Source organism: Neovison vison, chromosome X (assembly GCF_020171115.1).
Source record: "Neovison vison isolate M4711 chromosome X, ASM_NN_V1, whole genome shotgun sequence".
NCBI lineage: Eukaryota > Metazoa > Chordata > Mammalia > Carnivora > Mustelidae > Neogale > Neogale vison.
This window is the reverse complement of record NC_058105.1, coordinates 96,726,483-96,748,568: the sequence shown is the minus strand read 5'-3', so window position 1 is coordinate 96,748,568 and position 22,086 is coordinate 96,726,483.

Genomic DNA, 22,086 nt, shown 5'->3' with positions numbered 1-22,086 from the left:
AAAGAAAGAAAGAAAGATAGATGATGGTTGTATGTTTGGAAGCATCTGGGTGGCTCAGTAGGTTAAGCGTCTGCCTTTGGCTCAGGTCATGATCCCAGTGTCCTGGGATCAAGCCGCAAGTCTGACTCCCTGCTCACAGAGGAGCTTGCTTCTTTGTCTCCCTCTGCCCTGCAGCACCCACCCCCCCAACACACACACACACCACCCAGCTCATGCTCTCGCTCTCGCTCGCTCTCTCTCTCAAATAAATAATAAAATATTTAAAGAAAAATCAATGTTGGAGGAAGGAAATCTACCAAATGAAGTATTTTCTTTAAGCTGTTTCTATGGCTGTCTTCCAGCCTGGTGATTGTCAGACAGCAGGGTGTGGAGAACAGCACCTCCTATCTGAGTCTTTGAGAATCATAGTGTCCACTGAAATGATTCACAGACAGGAGTGCCTTGTCCAGGAGGAAAGAGCAGACACAAAGGTAAGGGGAGGGATCTACACACCAGCCTCCTATGGTGGCTATGAGTCCCAGGCCACCCTCCCTACCTGACAGAAAGCTTACCTGAAAGCAAAGCTGGGATCAATGAAAGTCACTATGAGCTCGTAGTCATTCTTGGGCACTCACTCCTATATTTGTTCCAAGGTCTTAATAGTGACCTTACAATTGGAAACTTACACCTTGACTGGACATTTGCTTGTATTAAGGAGTTCTTTGGTTTTAATATGAATTTTCAGGTATTTATCCCCTAAACTGTCAATCACCTAAAGACTACTATGGTTCTGTCCTCTTTCAGACACTGAAATAACAATGGGCAAGACACTACATGCTTGGGATTGGCTTCAGAACAACAAAAAAGTCTGGGCGCACCCCTGTATGTTCACCTGAAGATGAATACTAGAATAAACATAATAGCTATTATTAATGGCCTCAAACTGGCACTATCTGAAGACCAAATAAATAGGAATAAATGAAAGGAATGGCTAAACCATGGCACATTCATACAAGGGAATACCACTCCCCAATACAAAGGTATGAACAACTGCCAGGTGAATGTCACCAGCATAATACTGAGCATGAAAAGTCAGACTCAAGGTGTGCCTGAGTGGCTCGGTTGGCTGAGTGTCCAACTCTTGATCTCAGCTCAAGTCTTGATCTCAGGGTTGTGAGTTCAAGCCCTGCATTGGGCTCCATGGTGGGTGTGGAGCCTGCTTAAACATAAATAAATAAGTTATTTTAAATAAAAATAAATAAAATATTAGAAGCCAGACTCAAGAGTCCAACTGTCCAATTCCATCTACATAAAGGTCAAAGCCAGGCAAAATTCATCCATGACATTAGAAGTCAGGAGACTAGTCACTCTGGAGGGAGGAGGAAGGAGCAGAGGAAGGTTTGCAGGGGAGGGGCCCTGGCCATATTCAGTTTCTCGTTTTTTTGTGCTGGTTACACAGGTGTCTTCAATGTATGAAAATGTGCTCAGTGTTTATTTATGATAGGCATGCTTTTTGCGTATATATTATACTTGGACTAAAAAAGTATAAATCATAATCACACTTGAAATACATATGGGTAGGGCAAGATTGGCCATGAGTTGGTGGTTACAGGGGCTGGGTGAGGGGGACAGGGGGCTCAACATACTGTTTAATCTAGTCTCAGGTGTATTCAAAATTCTCCATAATGAAATAACTTTTTTAAGTGATTTTTTAAAAATATTTATTTATTTATTTGACAGACAGAGATCACAAGTAGGCAGAGAGGCAGGCAGAGAGAGAGGAGGAAGCAGGCTCCCTGCAGAGGAGAGAGCCCGATGTAGGGCTCTATCCCAGGACCCTGGGATTATGACCTAAGCTGAAGGCAGAGGCTTTAACCCACTGAGCCACCCAAGTGCCCCAATCTTTTTTTTAAAATACATATTTTCTCCAATGGGGTGGGAGAGGTTATGGTTATTGTATTTAGTTGGAAGATAGGAAAAATACATCCTAATTCAATGCCCTGTGCATCTTTCTGCTCCAGTAAAGGTAGATTTCCTAGTCATGCCAACTTTTCTACTTAAAGACCCTCAATCCTTCTGTCACCTCTCCTCCCCCCTTGTCCTCCACACCCCCATGAGATGAGCCTATATATTCAGGGACCATTGTTTTCACCAGAAGAAAGCTGTCCAGAGCTTCCATTAGCCACTATGCATTTTTATTGATTTATACCTGCCTTGTTCCAAAGAAGTATTTAAGGTTTGCAAAGATGCATACAATAGAATGGCGTAAAATAAATTACAAGTAAATAAGAACAAATGAAATAAAAGGGAAACAAGTCTAGAAAAGCAAGATGGCGCCAACAGTGAAGGGACCACACAAAATACCAGCTGTGAAACCCACTCCACTCGCAGGAAGTGCCACGCAAGTTTGAGGCTGAGTTTCCCAGGCACCCATGCGACAAAGGGAAGCCAGATCACACTGAGATTTACAGACCTGATGATAGAAAGACGAAGCGCACAGTCAGAAGAAGCATAACTATTCCTAACAGACAGATCAGGAAGGCATGTTTTCACCATAGATTATCATAAATAGAACATGAAAGGGGCTGCCTAGGTGGCTCAGTCGGTTAAGCATCTGCCTTTGGCTCAGGTCATGATCCCAGGGTCCTGGGATCGAGCCCCACATCGGGCTCCCTGCTCAACGGGAAGCCTGCTTCTCCCTCTCCCAGTCCCCGCCCCCACCCCCGGCTTGTGTTCCTTCACTTACTGTCTCTCTCTGTCCAATAAATACATAAAATCATTTTTAAAACATTTTTTAAATAAATAAAGAGAGTGGATGAACAGTATCCTCACCTTACACACAATGACAGAACTTAAGACTTTCCTAGTCCCACAGGTGCTACGATAAGGCAATGGGGTATAAACATCCACCTCTACGCAACCATAGGGACTGTTGCATAACTTCTTTTGAAATAAACTGCTGAAGAAACTCTAGATGAGAAAAATCTAGAAAAGTCCTTCTGTGGCCACCAGAAGAGGCCTTGACGCTGGAGAGACTCCCGGCAGGACAGACTTCAGAGTATCCGAAGCAAAGATTCAGACCCAACAGCTTGCCCCAGGATCCAAGGAGAGCAGGATACCCTGGCACTGGAGGCAACAGTGTGTGTGTTTGGGCACTTTTCCGAGGAGCGGGTCTATAGCTCTCAAAGCTTCAGACTCTCAAAGCTTCTCAGGCACATAGCCTCTCAGGTTGCCAGAGAGGCGTGAAAATTTAGGTTTCACACTGAATGAAACTGGGGGCGGATCTGGCCTCCCCCGCCCATCCCCACGAAACTGAGCTGATCAGAACCAAGTCCGTGAGGAGCTAGAGGTCGCCCCTGCCCCTGGCAGAAACTCGTAGGGGGAGCCCTGAGGGCAGGGCCACTTTGAGATGAGGGAGTGATCCACGTGCCATACAGGTTCCGGGCCATCAAGTTGGGTTGTCATAATGTCTACCAGGAGAATTTTTTTCTAATTGAAGACAATTATAACTAAACACCCACCTAAATCATTTTTTTAAAAGTCATTAATCTTTGATCGTGTGGCTTCCTAATGAATCGTCCGAGCTTGTACACAAGGTACAAGGTGGGGAATCCCCACCACAGACAATGACTTTGGATCCGGGACAATTCAACCAGAGTTCTAATTAGATGGAAGTTGTTTATAAAACTATTGCTGGATGTCATTACTGATATTAAGAATAGCTAACATTTATTAAACACTTATTAAATGCCAAGCCCTCAATTTTCTCATATGATCCTCACGACAACACTACTTGGGTGGCAGGTCATCATTCCCATTTACAGACAGACAATCCCAGTCTTTCTTTCTTTCTTTTTTTTTTTTTTAATTTTTATTTGTCAGAGAGAGAGCACAAGCCCAGCAGAAAGGTAGAAGGAGAAGCAGGCTCCCCGCTGAGCAGGGAGCCTGATGCAGGACTCGATCCCAGGACTCCCAAGATCACGGCCTGAATTGAAGGCAGACTCTTAACCGACTTGAGCCATCCAGGCGTCCCCAGGTAACCCCAGTCTTAAAGGACTAAAGTCATCGCTAAAAGTCAAACTGTAAGTCAAGATTTGTCTGACTTACCTGCCTTGGCCTTCAACCACTACAGCTCACCCCCAGAGATACGTAATGGTTAAAGAGTGAGTTCCAAAGCGGGGTTGGGACAGTGGTGGGGGGGAATGCCCTGCTTATCCCCCTGAAAACTCAGAGTTGGGAAGAGATGTATACAACCGGCTCTCACAAGTTCACACAAATAAAATCCAACACACCTTCCCTAACGATCTGATTCCACAGACGGCAGCGGGGCAGCGGAGGTGAGAGAAGGATTCGAGGTGACATATTGGCTCCAATGGAAGCAGACTCCCCACTCTTATCCAACATTACCCTGCTATTGGCTTCCTTCCTACCTCACCTGCAGGCTCTGCTGGCTTATTTCTCAATGTTAAGAATCCGATCCGTGTGGACCTCAGCTCTGGATGAGGGAAGGAACACAGCAGTGAAATGAGAGCTTCCCCACAGATGGGAGACCATTTCCAAGGCTGTGCCGCTGTGGCCCTGATTCGGTTCTGTCATTCTCCATTTTGGGCTCCCCGTTCACAAGATGTCAACATGGCAGAAGCAGAGGAGTCCAAGTGACAGGGCCAATAAGGAGGGCTTTTGCTGAGAAGTTCAAAGAATCTTGGCCAGAAGGGACAATCTTCTGGGCCTTTTTTGTGGGTGGGGAGCTTTTATTTTATATTTAGTTGGAGAAAAATCCTCAAGCCTAACCACTGCGAATTATTGAACCAAAGAAGACAAATTTCAAAAGGAACCTCCCTCAAGAAGGAGCATGAAAAGCACTGGGAGGGGCACCTGGCTGGCTTAGTCAGAAGAGCATGTGACTTGATCTCAGGGCTGTGAGTTCGAGCCCCACATTGGATGTAGAGATGACTTCCCCCCCCAAAAAAAAAGAAAAAAAGAAAAGAAAGGCACCGGGAAAGAGAAAAAAAATTGACAATAAAAAAATTAGAACTTAATTGAAGTTGAACCTGCAAATATAGGGAAAGAAGGAAGGAACTTTATTCATATTTTACTGAGGTATAGTTAACACCCAATATTATGTAAATTTCAGTTGTTGGAGGGCTTTATTTATTTTTTACCTGAAAACACAAACCCTTTGTGGCTGACACACAAGGCTCACAGAAGAGTAGAAGGGACCTTTCTGGAGCTTTCCAGACTGGCAGAGGAAAGACGGCAGTTTCTTTCTTTCTTTTTTTTTTTTTTTTCTAATTGGCTTAAGCCAACAACAGTGTGGGAACCCAAATGGGGGGGAGGGGTGCCATATATAAAAAGTTACAGGACAGTTCATCTACCTCAAGTGTCTTACAGCGCACACCTCTTGAATTTTAACGACCAGAGTTACGACTGGGCAATTAACCTCACATGCGGTAGCCCTCCACCCAAGACAGCTTACAGACAAAAGGCAGAGATGGCTTGCCTCTCTCTGCTGTTAAGCGCCAGGCCCCCAACCTCCTCCTCCTCCTGGGCATAAGTGAATGGCTTTTCTTTTCACACCAGGATCTCCAAAAAAAGGAAGCACATGGGCAAAGGGAACTACCGTGTATAACATCTTGCTTTAAAAAAAAAAAAAAAGGCAAAACATCATGTTTCATTCAAAGGTACTGTCATTTTAAATGTTCAGAGGACAAGTGGTAAAAAAATCCCTTGAAAAACCCCAAAGGCCCGAAGCAGGTTTTAAGCTGTTTTAAGAGCGTTGGCTACTTCGTGACAATAATCAACTACTCGATACAAAAAATCACTTTTCTAACCAAGCTGACACAACAGTAGGAATGAGTAACTGAGGGAAGTTAAGAACATAGTTTCTAAGGAACTCCTTCCTTCTGCTGTCTGGAGGGCGACTTTCCTCGTGGGGCGGCGGTGGGAGGAGGTATACAACATTTTGGAAAAGGGTAGCATCTCGCCAATCTTCCCTTATCCCTACTTTGTAATGAAGAGTTCACTCTCTATAGCAAAGTCAGTAGTGGCTGCCTTGTGTCCTACTTCTGTGTAGGTGTGAGTTGAATCTGTTCTCTTGGACCCCCGTTACCCATGGTGGGCGTCCAACTGGCGGGGTTGGCCCTCTTTAGTTGGAGGCCAGACCTGAGGAAGAATAGGCATCCCCTGTAGGAGCAAGTCTTGCAAAATTAAACCTGTCGAGAATTGGTCATATCTCCACGCGGAGCAGGCCCCATGGACATGTGACCAGTGCAGTGACTCAGGGCCCTAGGTTCAGAAGGGCCGGGTGTTCGAGGTATAACGCTCTGCGGTGGCCATCTTGAAATTCCGAATGATAATTTTCTCTTTGGATCCGTGTTGTATAAGTGTGGTCTAACAGGACTAGAGAGACCATAAGTTGGGGGCTTGGAGTCTCAGCTCACCTACAGTCCCGCCTCGTGCCCATGCACCCAGCCACCACACTGCTGTTCGACACCCCTGGTGGGATGTCGATGGGCTGGGGTGAAATGGGCGCCCCCAGGCTGAGCACACCACAGGATGTCCAGCAGGCCAACTAGGCCAGGGCCAGCCCTTCGCCCATCACCATCCAGATGAGTAGCATATCCCAGCAAGGAAGCAGGAATCCCTTCAACTATTCCTGTGGGAAGGGGATAGTGAATTCCCCTGCCGGCAGCAAAAGCCCAGCAGGTAGATCTGGCTCGAGAAAGGGGGAACCTGGCAGCAGGTGTCGCGGGAGTATAGAATCCTGAGGCGGGACCCCCACCTGTGAGGGTCTACACTTACTCCAGGAATATCCTTGTACCCAAGGGAACATGAAATCGAGTAGCAAACACCATGACCACAGAAGAAGGGGAAAGGTTTATATTTCAGTACCTTTTAAAAAAAAAATTTATTTTTTAAGTCATCTCTACACCCAACAAAGAGTTTGAACTCACAACCTCGAGATCAAGAGTCGTATGCTCTTTTTTTTTTTTTAAGATTTTATTTATTTATTTGACACAGAGAGAGAGATCACAAATAAGCAGAGAGGCAGGCAGAGAGAGAGGAGGAAGTAGGCTCACAACCGAGCAGAGAGCCCGATGCGGGGCTCGATCCCAGGACCCTGGGATCATGACCTGAGCCGAAGGCAGAGGCTTAATCCATTGAGCCACCCAGGCGCCCCGAGCTGTATGCTCTTTCAACTGAACCAGCCCAGCACTCCAATATTTTAGTCCCTTTATATTGGGACTTTTTTTTCTTGCTCTTTAAACAGGGGCCTCAAATCTTCATTTTGTCCTGGGTCCCCCAAATTATGTAGCCAGCCCTGTCACCATGTTTTACCCATATTTTGACCCCGAGGGCTAATGAAGACTCTATATTGCCTGTCACTGACTTCTATCATTTGCACTGAGCCCTCCAGCCTGGGTAAGTGAGTCTTGCTCAGGCTGAGCCCTGACTTTCCCCATCCACAGCCAGGGCTGGGTGCCTCAAGTCGGATACCTGCCCTATAGCCCCGATCTGTATGTAGCATTGTAGCATTGGCCCATTTCCGAGGTGTAAACGCTCTGGTCAAATGTGATTCCCAGCCACCGGCGTGACTTCCCTAAACGCAAAACCCAAAGGAGATGCCCGCAGTCTGCTCTGTGCGCAGGTAGGAGCTGGTCCCAGCCCGAACACGGCAGACTCTTCAACGCATTATACCAGGGCCCCGGGAAGCAGAGGCAGATAATGGAACAAAAGAGCTTTCTCCCAGATGCAAGATTTTCCATGCTGGCGGCAGGTTGGAATCACCCAGGGAACCTTAAAACGCGTACACCCAGACTACATCCCAGACCAATTACATCAGCGTCCCTGGAGGTAGACCAGAAAGCAGGATTTTTAAATACCCCGGTGACTCTGGTGTGTGGCCAAGGTTTTAAGCTCGGGTGCATGCACGGTTCTCAGACCTCAGGGGGGCATAAGGATCTGCCAGAAGGCTTGTTTAAAACACCCATTCCTGGGCCCCCTCCTGGGACCTTCTGACTCAGGTCCGGGGCCGGGCCCAGGAGCTGGCATTTCTAACAGGCTCCCACTGCGAATCCAGGGCCCACACTTTGAGAGCCACAGTCTTAGAAAAAAACCTTCCTGGTGTCAACCACCTGGGGTTCACCCTGATTAAGAAGGTGCTAGGTACAAAGCTGTGACTTAATCGGAAGCCCCAGAGACAGGGGGTTTACAGAAACCCTCCCCCCTGTGAAGAAGCTATTTGTTAAGACTGAGAGATGGGAGCCCAGTAGTAAAAAGCGACTGAGCTGTGACCTGCCACCTGCTTAATTAAAAATGCACAAGAGGAGAGGGAAACCAGGTTGATCAGCCCTGGGTGGTCACCTTGAGCGATATGCTACCCGGCAAGGCTGCCTGAGGAGGAAGCAGAGAGTGGGGACAGCCTCCCTTCCTGGGGACCGCAGATCACTGAGGCTCTGGTCTAATGTCCCATGTCAGCAGGTGGCCCCTGGCTTCTGAACTCCGTTGATAAGTTCTTTCCTGTGTTTGTCTAGCTTCTGAGTCACCCTTGTCCACTTCGGTACTGCAAACCCTTCCTCAGACCAAAATAGGAAGCCCGTTTGGCAAACAAACTTCCGTTGTCAGTAACAGTTGGGTCAGCCTTTTTAAAACTTCGGTACTGAAAAAAAAATTCTTTTTTAATCAATAAGTAGGACTTTAGTGTTGAAATTCCTGCTTCCTTGTGTCTAGAAAACTCTTCAGGAGGAAGGCAGGCATGGGAAAACCCTGTTCACAGGAGTGCTGTCCCACCTAAGACACTGCCTCAGGCCCGTTCTTATAGACCACGTCCCTCAAAAAGTCAGCTGGGGCTAAAACTAAGCACGTGTAAATATTCTGAGCCAGAGAACTCCAACTCCTAGAAATACCCAGGAGAAATGAGTTCATATGCCCACACACAGACATGCATACGAACATTTGTGGCAACTTTATTCACAAGAGCCCCAAACTGGAAACCACCCAAATTTCCATCCACAGGAGAATGGATAAGTGAGTTGTGGTGTTTCCGTACAATGGACTACTACCTGGCAATGGAAAAAAATAGAGCTAACAATCTATGCCACAACACAAACAGACCTCACAGACGTTCAGAATGCGAAAAGCCCGCCGTGAAAGAGTACCTTCGTTTTGGTTCAATGCACGTGAAGTTTCAGAACAGGCAAAATTCATCAATGGTGATAGAACTCGGGATAGAGGTTAAAGTGGTAGGCCAGTGTTCACCCAGAAGGGGCAAAAAGGAACCTTCTGGAACACTGGAAAGGTTTTATATCTTGATCGGAGTGATGATTATACCGATCTATGCATATGTAAAAACGTATTGGGTTGAACACTTAAGGTTAGTGTGCTTTGTGATATAGAAGTTAAGCTTTGAGGGGCACCTGGGTGGCTCAGTCATTAAGCGTCTGCCTTCGGCTCAGGTTATGATCCCAGGGCCCTGGGATAGATCCCCACGTTGGGCTCACCGCTCACAGGAAGCCTGCTTCTCCCCCTCCCACTCTCCCTGCTTGTGTCCCCTCTCTCACTGTATCTCTCTCTCTCTCTATGTCAAATAAATAAATAAAATCTTAAAAAAAAAAGAAGTTAAGCTTTGAGTTTTATATATATATATATATATATATATATATTTATATTTAGGTCACATGGCCTCAAGCGATCATTTGATGAGAACCAAGGTGTGCAAAAATTGAATAAATTAGCAAAGATATTTTTTAAAATCTTCTTCTCAAATTAGCCAAGATAAAGAAATGGTTCTGGCCAACCTGATACCCTGAGAGCCAGCACACTAAGATCTGACCATCGCCAGTAGCATGGACTGAATGCTGACCCTGGACCAAGACCCAGCCCACACGGTATGAGCATCCTCACCTCAGAACGGACCCGAAAGCTGGGGACCATTATTTTCCCTATTTCGTGGACAAGGAAACTGAAATTCAGAGAACTTGAATAACAGCTGAGAAGGCACTCAGGCCCTGTGGTCACCAAGGCTGAGCACTGATGCTCCCATCAAACTGAGCCTACAGTGGGAAATGACTTGTGTGTTTTATGGAGAACAGTCTTTAAGAAGGGCTCCTAATCTTTTGGGTGCCATGGACACCTTTGGCTTCACTAGCCTATGGACACCCCTTCGTGGAATAATGCTTTCTTTTTTTTAATTTATTTTTTTAAAGCTTCCTTTTTTAAAAGATTTTATTTATTTATATGACAGACAGAGACACAGCGAGAGAGGGAACAGAAGCAGGGGCGGGGGGGAGAAGCAGGCTCCCCGTGGAGCAGAAAGCCCAATGCAGGCCTCCATCTCAGGACCCCAGGATCATGACCTGAGCCGAAGTCAGACGCTTAACAATTGAGCCACCCAGGTACCCCTGGAATAATGCTTTAAATGCACATAATGGGGGACACCTGAGTCTCTCAGTCAGTTAACTCCTGATTTTGGCTTAGGTCGTCATCATAGGGTCGTGAGATCGAGCCCTGCATCAGAATCCACAATGAGTGTAGAGCCTGCTTAAGATTTTCTCTCTCTCCCTCTCTCTCTGTCCCTCCCCCTTCTAAATAAATAAATAAATGCATAGAATGAAATACCATGGAATTGCAAAGCGAGCCAAAGACATTGAAATAAGCATCAAAATATTTGGTGATATAGTCTTTTTTTTAAAAGATCTTATTTATTTATTTGACAGGCAGAGAGGCAGGCAGAGAGAGAGGAAGGGAAGCAGGCCCCCCTGCTGAGCAGAGAGCCTGATGCGGGGCTCGATCCCAGGACCCCGGGATCATGACCTAAGCCGAAGGTAGAGGCTTTAACCCACTGAGCCACCCAGGCACCCGTGGCAATATGTCTTATGGGTGTTTAATGCATTCAAGATTTTATTTATTTATTTATTTATTTATTTATTTATTTGACAGGGTTGGGGGAGGAGAGCACAAGCAGGGGGAGCACCAGGCAGAGGGAGAGGGAGAAGCAGGCTCTCCGCTGAGCAGAGTGCCAGACTCCAGGCTCCATCCCAGGACCCTGGGATCATGACCTGAGCCCAAGGCAGATGCCTAACCGACTGAGCCACCCAGGCATCCCTATTTAACCTATTCAATAACAAGTGAGCTCACTACCATAATTTCAATTAATGATGAGTGGAAATGATATTTGGAACTATCTGCAATCGTTGCATTGTGATATGAAGATCTCTGTGATTTCCGTTGGTGACAAAGTTACAGCCATGGCAGATATCACTGTGGTTTCTTGCCTGCGTCCATTAAAGGAAATAATAGATTTCAGTTAGAAGTTACTGGAAACAAAGAAAGAAGTTTTTTTTTTTTAATCCCCATCCAAGTTCACGGGCTTCCTGGCTTCTATCAGTTTAATAATCCTGCCTTCCAGGAAGCAGCCAGCGGTCCCAGCAGGAATAGATTCGGGGTGGGGGAGGGCTCTATCTGGACCTCCTTGGGTGGCCTCCCAGTGCCAGGAGCCTGAAACCCCTGAGGAGCCCCTGGGCCTCCCAAATGCAACTGGGTCCCCCTCCCCGAACCTGGGGGTTCAGGTCCCAAATGCATGACTTCCTTCCTGAACAGCTCGCCTCCAGAGAGCTCTTATGCTGCCTGCATGGCATTTGAATGATCTGTAGGCAGCGCTGTCCTCCCCCAGCCCACCTGGGAGGACTGGCAATGTCTTCCTCACCTCTCGACCACCTTCTTTCCAAAGCAGGGGGGGGGTGTTACCTTTGGAAATTCTTTGCTGCGTTAATTTTGTACCCAATGGAACAGGAAGGGGGGAAGAGGGGGTTAAGTGAGAGGAATTTAAGGGTGTAAGGAGGGGTGGTTGCAGTCAAGGCCGTTGTCAGTGCCCAGGGAAGATAAATAACAATGTGAGGTCAGGTCAGGCCCGGGAAGGAGTGATTCATTACCAAACACCCACATCCAAAACCAACTGAGCTGTGCGGCAGGCGAGCAGGCGCGCAGGGAGATCGGACTGGTGTCCAGAGGCTTTTTGCAAACGGAAGGGCTGGGGAGTGGGTCTGGAAAGCTGGCATGGGGTGAACTGGCCAAAGGGAGGGGGCTCAGTGGCAAAGGTCAGTAGGTCAAGTTCCAGGGCATCAACTGGTTCCACCAGTTTGGTGGGGGGGTGGGCAGGGGCAGTGGCCCAGCAGGATCACCTGGGGCCCTTTTTAAAGCCCATCGCCTGGGTCCCTTCCCCAGAGGTTAGGATTTAATTGAGGGAGGTGAGGCCCAGGCAGGGGGATTTTTTTTTTCAAGCCCCCCCAGGACAGGAAAGCAGGGCCAGGTCTATGGAACAGGGTGGCAGTAAGGCAACTTTCCTTTTCCACCCGGGGGGTTAGAGAGGGGGAGATGGTGTGCTCGCTTCAGCAGCACATATACTAAAAAAAGGGGGGGGGGGAGATGGCAAGAAGGCTCTCCAAAAGCAGACACCTGCAGGGGAGGGTAGAGTGGAGGGCTCTGGGAGATGAGAAGCAAGTTCTAGGAACTCCCTGAAGTCAGCCACCCATCCTGCTTTCACTGGTATTGGCTGGTGTAGACACCTGCCACTCTGTCTTTTTCCCTTTCGCTCACCAGCAACCTAGCAGAGCCATCTGTGAGGGCCTGCACACCTGCTGTAGGGCCCATGGTGGGTATCAAAGGGTCTGTGTACATCTAGCCTTACCTGCCAGTGTGCATAAGCCAAAGGCTGTTATCATCACCCCTCCCCCCACCCCAGCTGAGTGCTAACCAAAGAATCCCAGTTATTTCCCCGAAATCCCAAACCCCAAGAAGACCTCTGTTCTGCTCTGCTCTGCTCTGCTCTGCTCTGCTCAGGGGCCCTCCAGCCATGGCCAGGAGGGAGGTGGCCCTCCTGACATGGCTGCTTACAGGACCTGCCAGGTCTCCAGGGTGGTGAGACAGGGCCTCGGTCAGAGACAGAACAGGGGTTGGAGGTGAGGGGTCAGGAACCAGGGCGTGGGGAAAGCACGAGATTCCCGCCTATGCCCCAAGCCCCACATATCCATGTTTTCAGCAGACATTGAGAGCCCACCATGGGCCAGGCACCAAACTAAATGTTCAAAGTACCACGAGAAACAATGTGGATTTTTAAAAAATCTCTATCCTCACGGAGGCTGTCATTCTAGTAAGAAAGGCCAGAAATAAGATAACGAGTCAACTCCTTGGTAGGTTGGACCAAAACAGAGCCAAGGGGTACAAGAAACAGGGAGGAGGAAATTCTAAAGACCGAAAGAAGGGAAGAGGCTGGCCTGCATTCACTGGGGTAGGGAGAGTATTCTGGGCAGAGGGAAGAGGAAGTGCAAGGGCCCTGAGGCGGGGGCAGTGCTGTGGGCTGTGCGGGTGGGGAGGAATCCAAGAAGGAAGAGAGGATGAGGTTAAGCAGGTGACCACAGGGCTGACACTGCTAAGGGACAGCAGAGTTGCCATTAGTGTTGCTTTCACTCTGAGCGAGCTGGGAAACTTTGGACAGCTTTGAGCAGCCGACTGATGTGACCTGACAGGCACGCGGGCTTTGTCACCGAAACTTGACTGCAGGAGGCAGGGGTGACACAGCGAGGAGTCACAGCAGAGAGTAAGGGCGGGGCCCAACCTGTTGGCAGTCACCCAGGAAAACAGTCCAGGGGTGTTTTGACAGGGAGGCCAACAAGGTTTATGAACGAAGCAGATGCAGAGCAGGAAAGGACGAGGAGAGATGAGGCATTCCCGGGATCTGGAGGAAGGGGTAGCTGTTTACTGAGGTGACAGGTGGGGGTGTGCTGGGGATGGGAAGAGAAGGCACTAGTGGGGGGAAAGTATGTCAGGTGACAGTCGAGGAGCCTTTCCGGCATCTTGCTTGTGATGTCAAAGAAGCTGAGCAGGCTTCATGTCCTGTTTCTGAGCACGGGACCCTAAAAGGCCTCCCCCCACAGCCCTCCATCGCCCCTCCAGAGTCTCTTCACCCTCCTCTAAGGAAAAACAAAGGCCTTGAGGCCCCTCAGCTCCTGGAAATGCCAGAGCCCTTGTCCCCTCAGGTCAGCCAACCCCAAGGAAACTCCACTCAGGGTGAAACCACTTCAAATAGAGACCAACGTTCCAGAGTAAATAGTGAGGAAAAAAAAACTGTTTAACCAGGACTTGATTTCGAAAATGACACTTGAATGGTAAAAATAAGTTGTTTCATCTGTAACAAAATGGAACTTCTAAATGCAACGAGATGCCGATTCTTAGCAGTAACAAAGTGCTAACAAGTTTGGTTGGAAGTTCGAACCTTCCCTTCCAGGCCCCCCTCGCCACCCCTCCCCCACCAAAACATCTAGAGGCCCAAAGGCCCCCAATTCGCCCCTGACATTCACACACCATCTTAAAGAGGGGCATTTTAGCAAAAAGATGCAAGGCCTTCATCAGTTATCCCGAGGGTCTCTCTTGACGCTTTGTTCTTCAAAGGGCCCTCTTTGAGAAACTCCCATCATGCCTCCCGCTTGGGGGACGCCTCTCTGGTGGAGACGGCGTGACTCCCCGGGATATGGACCCCAGCTGCACTGCCCTGTCCCTACGTTGAGGCTCCAGGGCAAGAAGGATACAACTGGTGAGCCAGGAGGGATGTCTGGGTAAGAACAGATTGCACGTGGCCAGTCCTTACTGACTATTTCTCCGACGTGACAATGCTGCTTACCCACACGACAGAGTCGCGGCCACCCAGACAGCCAATGTCTGGAGAATGAGGAGCCCCTAGATGCAGCCAAAGGCATTCTAAAATACCTGAATCCCTACCCCGGCTGCCACCCCACGAGGGACGCCGTCATCTAAGCCGCCAAAAATGTATATAGATCCTTCCCTGTCCCGCAGCTCCCTTCTACAACCTCAACGTCTTTCTAAAGCACAGGCTCTCACATCTTCTCCTTTGTTTCGCTGCGTTTTTTTTTTTTTTTCTTCATGGGCCCAACTCCCAAGACAGGGTGGTATTACCCCTGCAGAGCTCGGCCCCCACAAAGCTACAGTTTATGTAATCATTCCAGAACTCACAACCTCTGAAAACTTTGAGGAATGTTATTAGGCCCTGTAGGCCAGAAGGGCCGTTTCCATGGTAACAGCAGCTCCACACTAAGGAACCAAGGCCTTTCCTGTCCTGCAGGCCTCTTGGAGTTCAGGCCGCTGCAGAGAAACACAGGCCTGGAGTCTGAGGGACTCTTCCAGGGGCCCTTCCCCCACGGGGCCTAGAACCCACGACCAGGACACACCCCTGGTCCCTGGGCACTCAAGGGCCACACCTCCTGCCCCAGGTAGCCCATCCCATGGTCTTGTCTTGTCCATCCATACGCGTCCGTCCGCACGTCCCAGTCTGAGGTCTCGAAAAGTGGGCATGGACGTGAGAGAGACTCCCGCTCAGAGTCGGCTTTGCCACGGTGTAGTCCGAGGCCAGCCTGGCCTCTGTTTGGAGCAAGGTGGAAATGAAAACCGAGTCTCTACTTGGAACAATGCTCTTTCCAGGATATTAAGGGACTCCAGGCCCAGAGAGCTTGACTGTGCCCCTTTGACCTTGACCTGAAGATAAAACACCAGCGTCCTTCTCGCCTGAACAAGACACATGGCCTTCATCTGATAGGGAAGTTTGGAAATGAAGAGAGTGGCCCTCAGGGGAACACTCTGGAATCACTGTCCATGTAAGGCTTTCTCTCTTCCGTTTGTTGGCTTTCTACCTTGCCTGATCTAGCCCAGCTGTAGCACAACTGCTCAAGGGGAACCGCATTCAGCCCCCTAAGAGACACCCCAATGCCCCTCCCACACCCCCCACCACGGGACTCATGACATCTTGCTAAAGCCCAAGAACTGGGCTGTAGAGCTCACAGGGCCAAGGCTGGTCTGTGTGCGCCCCACCCCTGCTGCCCCCATCAACAACAAACTTGGCCTTGGCCTTGAGTTTACTTGCAAGTTTCTTCGGAAAATTCTGAGCTAAGGCTGGAAAAAACAGATATTTCTGCCAATGACACTGAACTTCCCCTGATTCACATGGAGTCAGACCTTCTGATACCTCCTGAGTTTAGCAGGGGGGAAAAACAGAGAGCCTTGGGATTGTGGGCCGTTCCCTTGAGAACGAGAGAGCTCAGAGAGAAAATTCACACATGAGACAGAGTAAGGGGCAAGGGCAAAGCTGAATGGCACTATTAAAATTCAACAGCGCACACCCGGGTGGCTCAGTTGGTTAAGTGTCTGCCTTCAGCTCAGGTCATGGTCTCAGGGTCCTGGGATGGGTCCTGAGTCGGGCTCCCTGCTCAGTGGCGGGTCTGCTTCTCCCTCTCTCTCTGCTGCTCCCTACCCTCTCAAATAAATAAAATATATTTTTTTAGATTTTATTTATTTATTTGACAAAGAGAGTGAGAGACATAAGCAGGAAGAGCAGCAGAGGGAGAGGGAGAAGCAGGCTCCCCACCAAGCAGGGAGCACGATGTGGGGCTTAATCCCAGGACTCTAGGATCATGACCTGAGCTGAAGGCAGTTGCTTAACCAACTGAGCCACCCAGGCGCACCATAAAATCTTTTTTTTTTTTTAAATTCAATAGCAATTCACAGAAGGAAGCTTTCGGGGTAAGCCAACTTGAAGATTGGGGGAGGGTGGACAGTTGTGGGGATCTTGGCTAAAGGAGAAGATATCCATAGAAGGGGACGGCCAGGCAGGGGAGGCAGCAGAGCCAAAGCACAAAGGTGGGAATGCCCCTGGTCTGCACAAGCAGAGAGAACCATCCACAGAAAAACAAGGTCTGCTTACTTCATTTAGAGGACTTTCTAATACAGATCCAACCACTGGACATTGACCAGTCACCTGCTCTAGGGTCAGGCACCATGCTGGGACCCGCAGGGGATCTGAGGCTGGTTCAGCAGTACCAGGATCAGCACACCAGGACAAAGGACCAGAACAAAGTAATGTGCTGTGTAAGGTTGGGTACCCCAGGAGCCCATACAGAGACAAGGATCCGAGTGCAAATGGTTTATCTGGGAACAGACAGAGAAGGGAAGGCAACCAATAAGCAGGTGACCACTGTGGGCTCCCAAGACTCAGTCCAGCTGGGGAACGTCTGAGAGTCACTGCACAGAACAATCACTCCAGAATGTTCTGCCACAGTGTGCCAGAGCTGGGGTGTTCACCCACCAACTTCCAGCAGTCATCAGTTGAGGGCTGCTCCCAGGGAGAATTCGTCCCCTGGCACTTCCTACCCGCTGGGTGGCTGGAGACAGCCCCCCAGACATGGAGACGCAGGTGCTGGCAGCTGTGTGCACAGAAATGGGGAATCCAAGAGCGTGTGGGTGAGGCATCAGTAGCATCTGCTGCCCACGTGGCTGAAAGACGGGGGAAGAGGATGTGGACTTGTGGCCTCAGTAAAGACATCAGGACCGAGATGGTTTCCCAAAAGAAGCCTCGGAAGATCCTCGAGGTTCATTGTGTCGGGGCGGGGGGGGGGCGCAGGGAGGGTATTGGCTTATCTCCCATAGAAGCAATGTGAAGAAAAGGCAACCAAACAAGGGTCCGGTGTGAGGGGGACCGAAAGGTGGAACTTGGCAGAGAAGATCAGAGGGGGCCCCTCATTTCCCGAGCCATGTGCAACCACAGAAGGCATCTGAGCAGGAGTGGCATGGAGTCGTGTTTGGGAACATTAACCTGGCCAATAAGCAAGGGCGAAACTCAGAGGTGTGGTAGCTGGATGACAAGTCCCCACGCGAGCCACACGCTGGCCATGGCCCCGATCATGTGGCCAGGAAGAGAGATGAAAGGGGCTCCCTTGTGGCTCGGGCCCCAAGCACAAAGCCCCTGTTTCAGAACCAAAGGGTTGCTGCTCAAAGGGGGACCAGCCCCTCCCCGGCCCCTCCCGGTCATTCCTTCCGGCAGAGAGGTAGGCCCACTCTCGTTTCTCTCCTATTTTCTTTCTTCCAAAACACCGCTTTTGGCCTCTGCTTTCCGAAAGCTTTGCTCAGTGAGTTTAAACAGCATCTCACAGCATGGCCGAACGATAACAAATGGCGCCTGGTGGCTCGCCTGCTGGTGGCTTAAAAAACAATTGATGACTTTTAATCAGCTGAATGAGCATGGGACAAATGACAGCATGGCCTGAATGCGGCCCAGACGTCATCGGCTGACATCAGTGGGGAGGAGGGAGGTGCCCTTCTGGCGAGCTTCGAAACAAACAGGAGCAGTCCCTGGGCGCTCAGGGCTCCAGGAGGCAGCCCAGCCCACACCCCAAAGCCGCAGCCACCTTCCACACCTTCTGGGGAGAACAAGCTGCAGGAGCAGCAAAGGGTGAGCCTCCAGAAATTACAGAAACCTGCATGTCACAGCATGAGACCTGGAAGGCCAAGGCTCTGGGCCTCCGGCCATCCCTGATAACCTGGTCGAGTTAGCTTGACTCCAAACCTCAGTTTTCCCCTCTGGCAAATAGGGGCAAAGAAGGCAAGCTCGCATCCTCTGTTAGGTGACACCATGTGTGGGATAGCTTTAAGAGAGGCTGAATCTCTAAAGGGCTCCAGTGCAGGGTCCCTTTGTCTCTGTGTTCTGACCTCAGCACTACCACCACCACTGGCCACCCCCTGCCTCCCCCTCCCCAAGCAGCAGATGGGTACTCATCAAGCCATTCAGAAGGAGAAGCGCAAATTAGAACCAATGAAGCAGAAAGGGCTTGAAAATGAAGGTGTCTATTTATTGAGTGCTTCCTAGGTGCCACGTCCTGTGCTGAGCTAAGTTCATGTGCATCGCCTCATGCTCCCCATCTTACAGAGGGAACAGGCTCCGCTACCAGTGTGAGGGGTCCGAACCCACACCTCCCTGGTGGGACAGCTTTGCCTTGCTCACCCGCCTAGCCCGCACTGGGCAGAAAGAAGAACAACATAAAGAAGTTAAGAAGCTGGGGGGGGGGGACACGGGGTCCAGGGCAGGAACATAAAAATTCTGTTGAAGAGCCAGAAGTCTGACTCACAGGTCATCCCTCGCTCCAAGCCATAGCGCCACAAGACCTCTACACCCCGATTCCTCGCCGATCATCACAAATGATGCACCAAAACTCTGCTTTCCAGGATTCGTCTTTGGCTTTAGCCTAACTGGATGGCAGACTCTCTCCATACCTTTGGTGCCCACAGGGCCTCTTCTCCGTTTTCCTGAGACTGGTTGTAACTACCCTTTCTCTCCTCTGAACTTCCTGGTACGAAGCAGCCCCTCTCAGCTCGCAGCCCATCCCTGGGTCTGTATCTCAGACCTGGTTCCCTGGGCACAGAAGAAAATGCAGACTCTTCAGCATTCCCCGCATCCCCGCACCCCACCCCTCACCCCACCCCCCCACCCCCCACCCCCCACCCCACCCCCCACCCCACCCCCCCACCCCCCGTCACCTACCACACAGGTAACACCTGCCTGCCCATCCCCCATGCGATCTGCAGGAGCTACACAGGGTTTCTCTCCCAGAGAAGGATCACCCCTCCCTGCCTCGCAGGCTTCCATTGCAGTTGCCTGGGAGATGGGCCCCCAAGATAGAGACCGGTGTACAGCAGGTTGACTGGAGGAACAGCTCCTGTGAGGGGGTGAGGGCAGCAGGACGGAGCAGCAAATTTGGACCACAGTGCAGTGGCAAAAGAAGCCACAACCAACTCCATGGAAAGTTCTGGAGCTAGGCTGGTCTTTCAGAGATGGCCCAGATGGAGGCAAGAGGGTGAACCCTCGTATCCCCACTCCCGTGGACCAGTCATGAATACCAGTTGGCCATCGGCGGGGGCGGGGGGGGGCGTCTCGTTGGGTAAGGCAGCTCTGCATCCATGAGCTAAAGGCAACTCTGTGGGCAGCCATCCATGCCACCTGCTCCTAAAGAGGAGGGGGGTTCTGGGTGATGCATCGCAGCACCCACTACCCCATCCAGCAAAACTCCTGCTCACCCTTCAACTGGCAGCCCCAGGCTGATCCATCCTTGCCAGACTTCCTAACCACTACAGGAGCGCCTGGGACTCCCCCACCATTTCAGTGTTGATGGCTGTGCTGCAAAAAACGTCAGAGAACACCCCATCCTCTGCCTCCAGACTTCGAGAAGTAGGGACACCTCTACCGCCTAAGCCAGAACACTGTTCCTGGCACACAGAGGTCCCTCCCTAAGCACTGAGTTAGATGTATGTTGCATGAGAGGAGCCGGCAGGCCCGTGGGAATGTTCCAGCTTCCACGATTCCCACTCTGTCAGTGCCTCAAAGTGTCTACGTGGCTTATGCCGATGACAGGCAGGCACAGAGGAAGCTTGCTTCTGCCGCCAACCTGGCAACCTCTCTTGGTCTCGGGCCAAGAAAGTCCTGTCCTTGTTCCCTTCCCTGTCCAGCGTTCTGCTGCAAGTCCAGCTCCTAGCTACGAGGGCCAAGTGCATTTAGAGACCTCCGTGCCAGGGAAAGTCCAATGCCACTGCCAACGGCGCTATGTCGCCGTTCTTCTGAAGGAAATTACTATTGATCCCACAGCTCTCCTCCCCATGCTGTTTGCCGGGGACAGCCAAGGATTCCCGTGCCAGCTGGGCTCCCACACGGCTCGACTGTTCCTGCACCAGATGGCCAGACCAACACCCTCTGGCTGCCGCACGCCCCCGGGGAGACTAGGCTCTGACGTCTATCCGCCTGGCTTTTTATGCGCGGAGGACGGCGGGGTCAGAGATTACACGGCCAATCCCATCACAATAAAAAATCTCAGCGCAAGGGAAAGATTTCCAAATCCCAGTCCTTATCAACATAACCAACAAGGCAGAGACGCTTTTTCTGTAGCCTTGACTTTCACTGCTTATTCAACGTTTATCAGCGGAATGCCTGCTTGGCCAGAGGGATGCAGTGGCAGAGGAGACAGTCCCTACCCTCAAGGAAGTTACAGTCTAGTGGGGTCTGGGTAGGGCCCCTACATCACTGCTCGTTGGAGCCCAGGATGCTTTGGACAATATAAAGCAGAGCGACTGATAGTTAAGCCAGGGCATTGGGCATGAAGCAGGACTTGTCCCAGGCCAACGGGGACACCTGGTCATCCCAGATATAGACACAACCTGACCCAGATGGGGGACTTCAGGTCGTGGGGGCGTGATAGTGTTAGGTCCTGCCACAAGGTGGCGCAATTGAAATACTCGTAACCTTTCTTTGTTTTTGTTTTCTATCTTGATGAAAACTAATCTTTCTTTCCTTTGCCACAGAGCAAGCCGAACCCTTCAGTCAGGTGCTGGAGGCAGAGAGTGCTCGTTACGTGAGAGCCCATCCCTAAGTGTGGGCGAGTGTAGCAAGCCAATTGTTAGAGACACCCATTAGTACAAATTAAATTAAAATAACGTCAACTTCATTTAAATTTAAATAATTTAAAACATAAAATTGAATAAAGCACATTAAAAACAAAGGTAATAAATACTCAAAAACTCACACTTTCCTAATGACTTCTCTACAGTTCACAATTGCCTCCGTTTCTGAGGTTACGCTGTCGTATCAGGGTGGGAGAAATGCTATTTAATAGTGTGCTCCTGCGTACCTCTTCCCAGCTCCACGGTCGGAGCCATTGCATGAGACTGGCCTTGGTGAGTATTTACATCACGGAAATCAACAGATGCTACGAATCAGGGCTTTGGGAAGGGGGGGGCAGTGGGACAGCCAGTTGCTAAGCACTTACCAGCACTCTGCCGAAACCCACACTTAAGCTTCATCATTTATGTGGCCCATTTTCATGTACTTCAGGCAGGTCTATCACATTCCCCCAAATTACAATGTCCTCCCACCTCAAAAAAAACAAAGTTGGGGAAGGACGGGGTCCTGTTCCTCCCAACACCTCATCTGAACACTCAGGAAGGGGGAGCCGGTAGAGATCAGCCAATCTGATGCTAAATGCCAGGATGGTGGTGAGTTGGTGGGGGGGGGTCCCACAGCCAGGTCCTAGACTGGACCACAGGCAACATCACTCCCAACACCCCGCGCGTGCACGTAATCGACACCTAACATTTGCATGTTCAAGTTGACCTGGCAGCGGGCGGGCAGTGGCGGGGAACTCAAGATGTCTTGCCCGTGATTGGTGAGATGACTTTGGGACTGCCCAGGGCACCACCACTCCTGCTGTCTGAGTGAGTCAAAGCCAT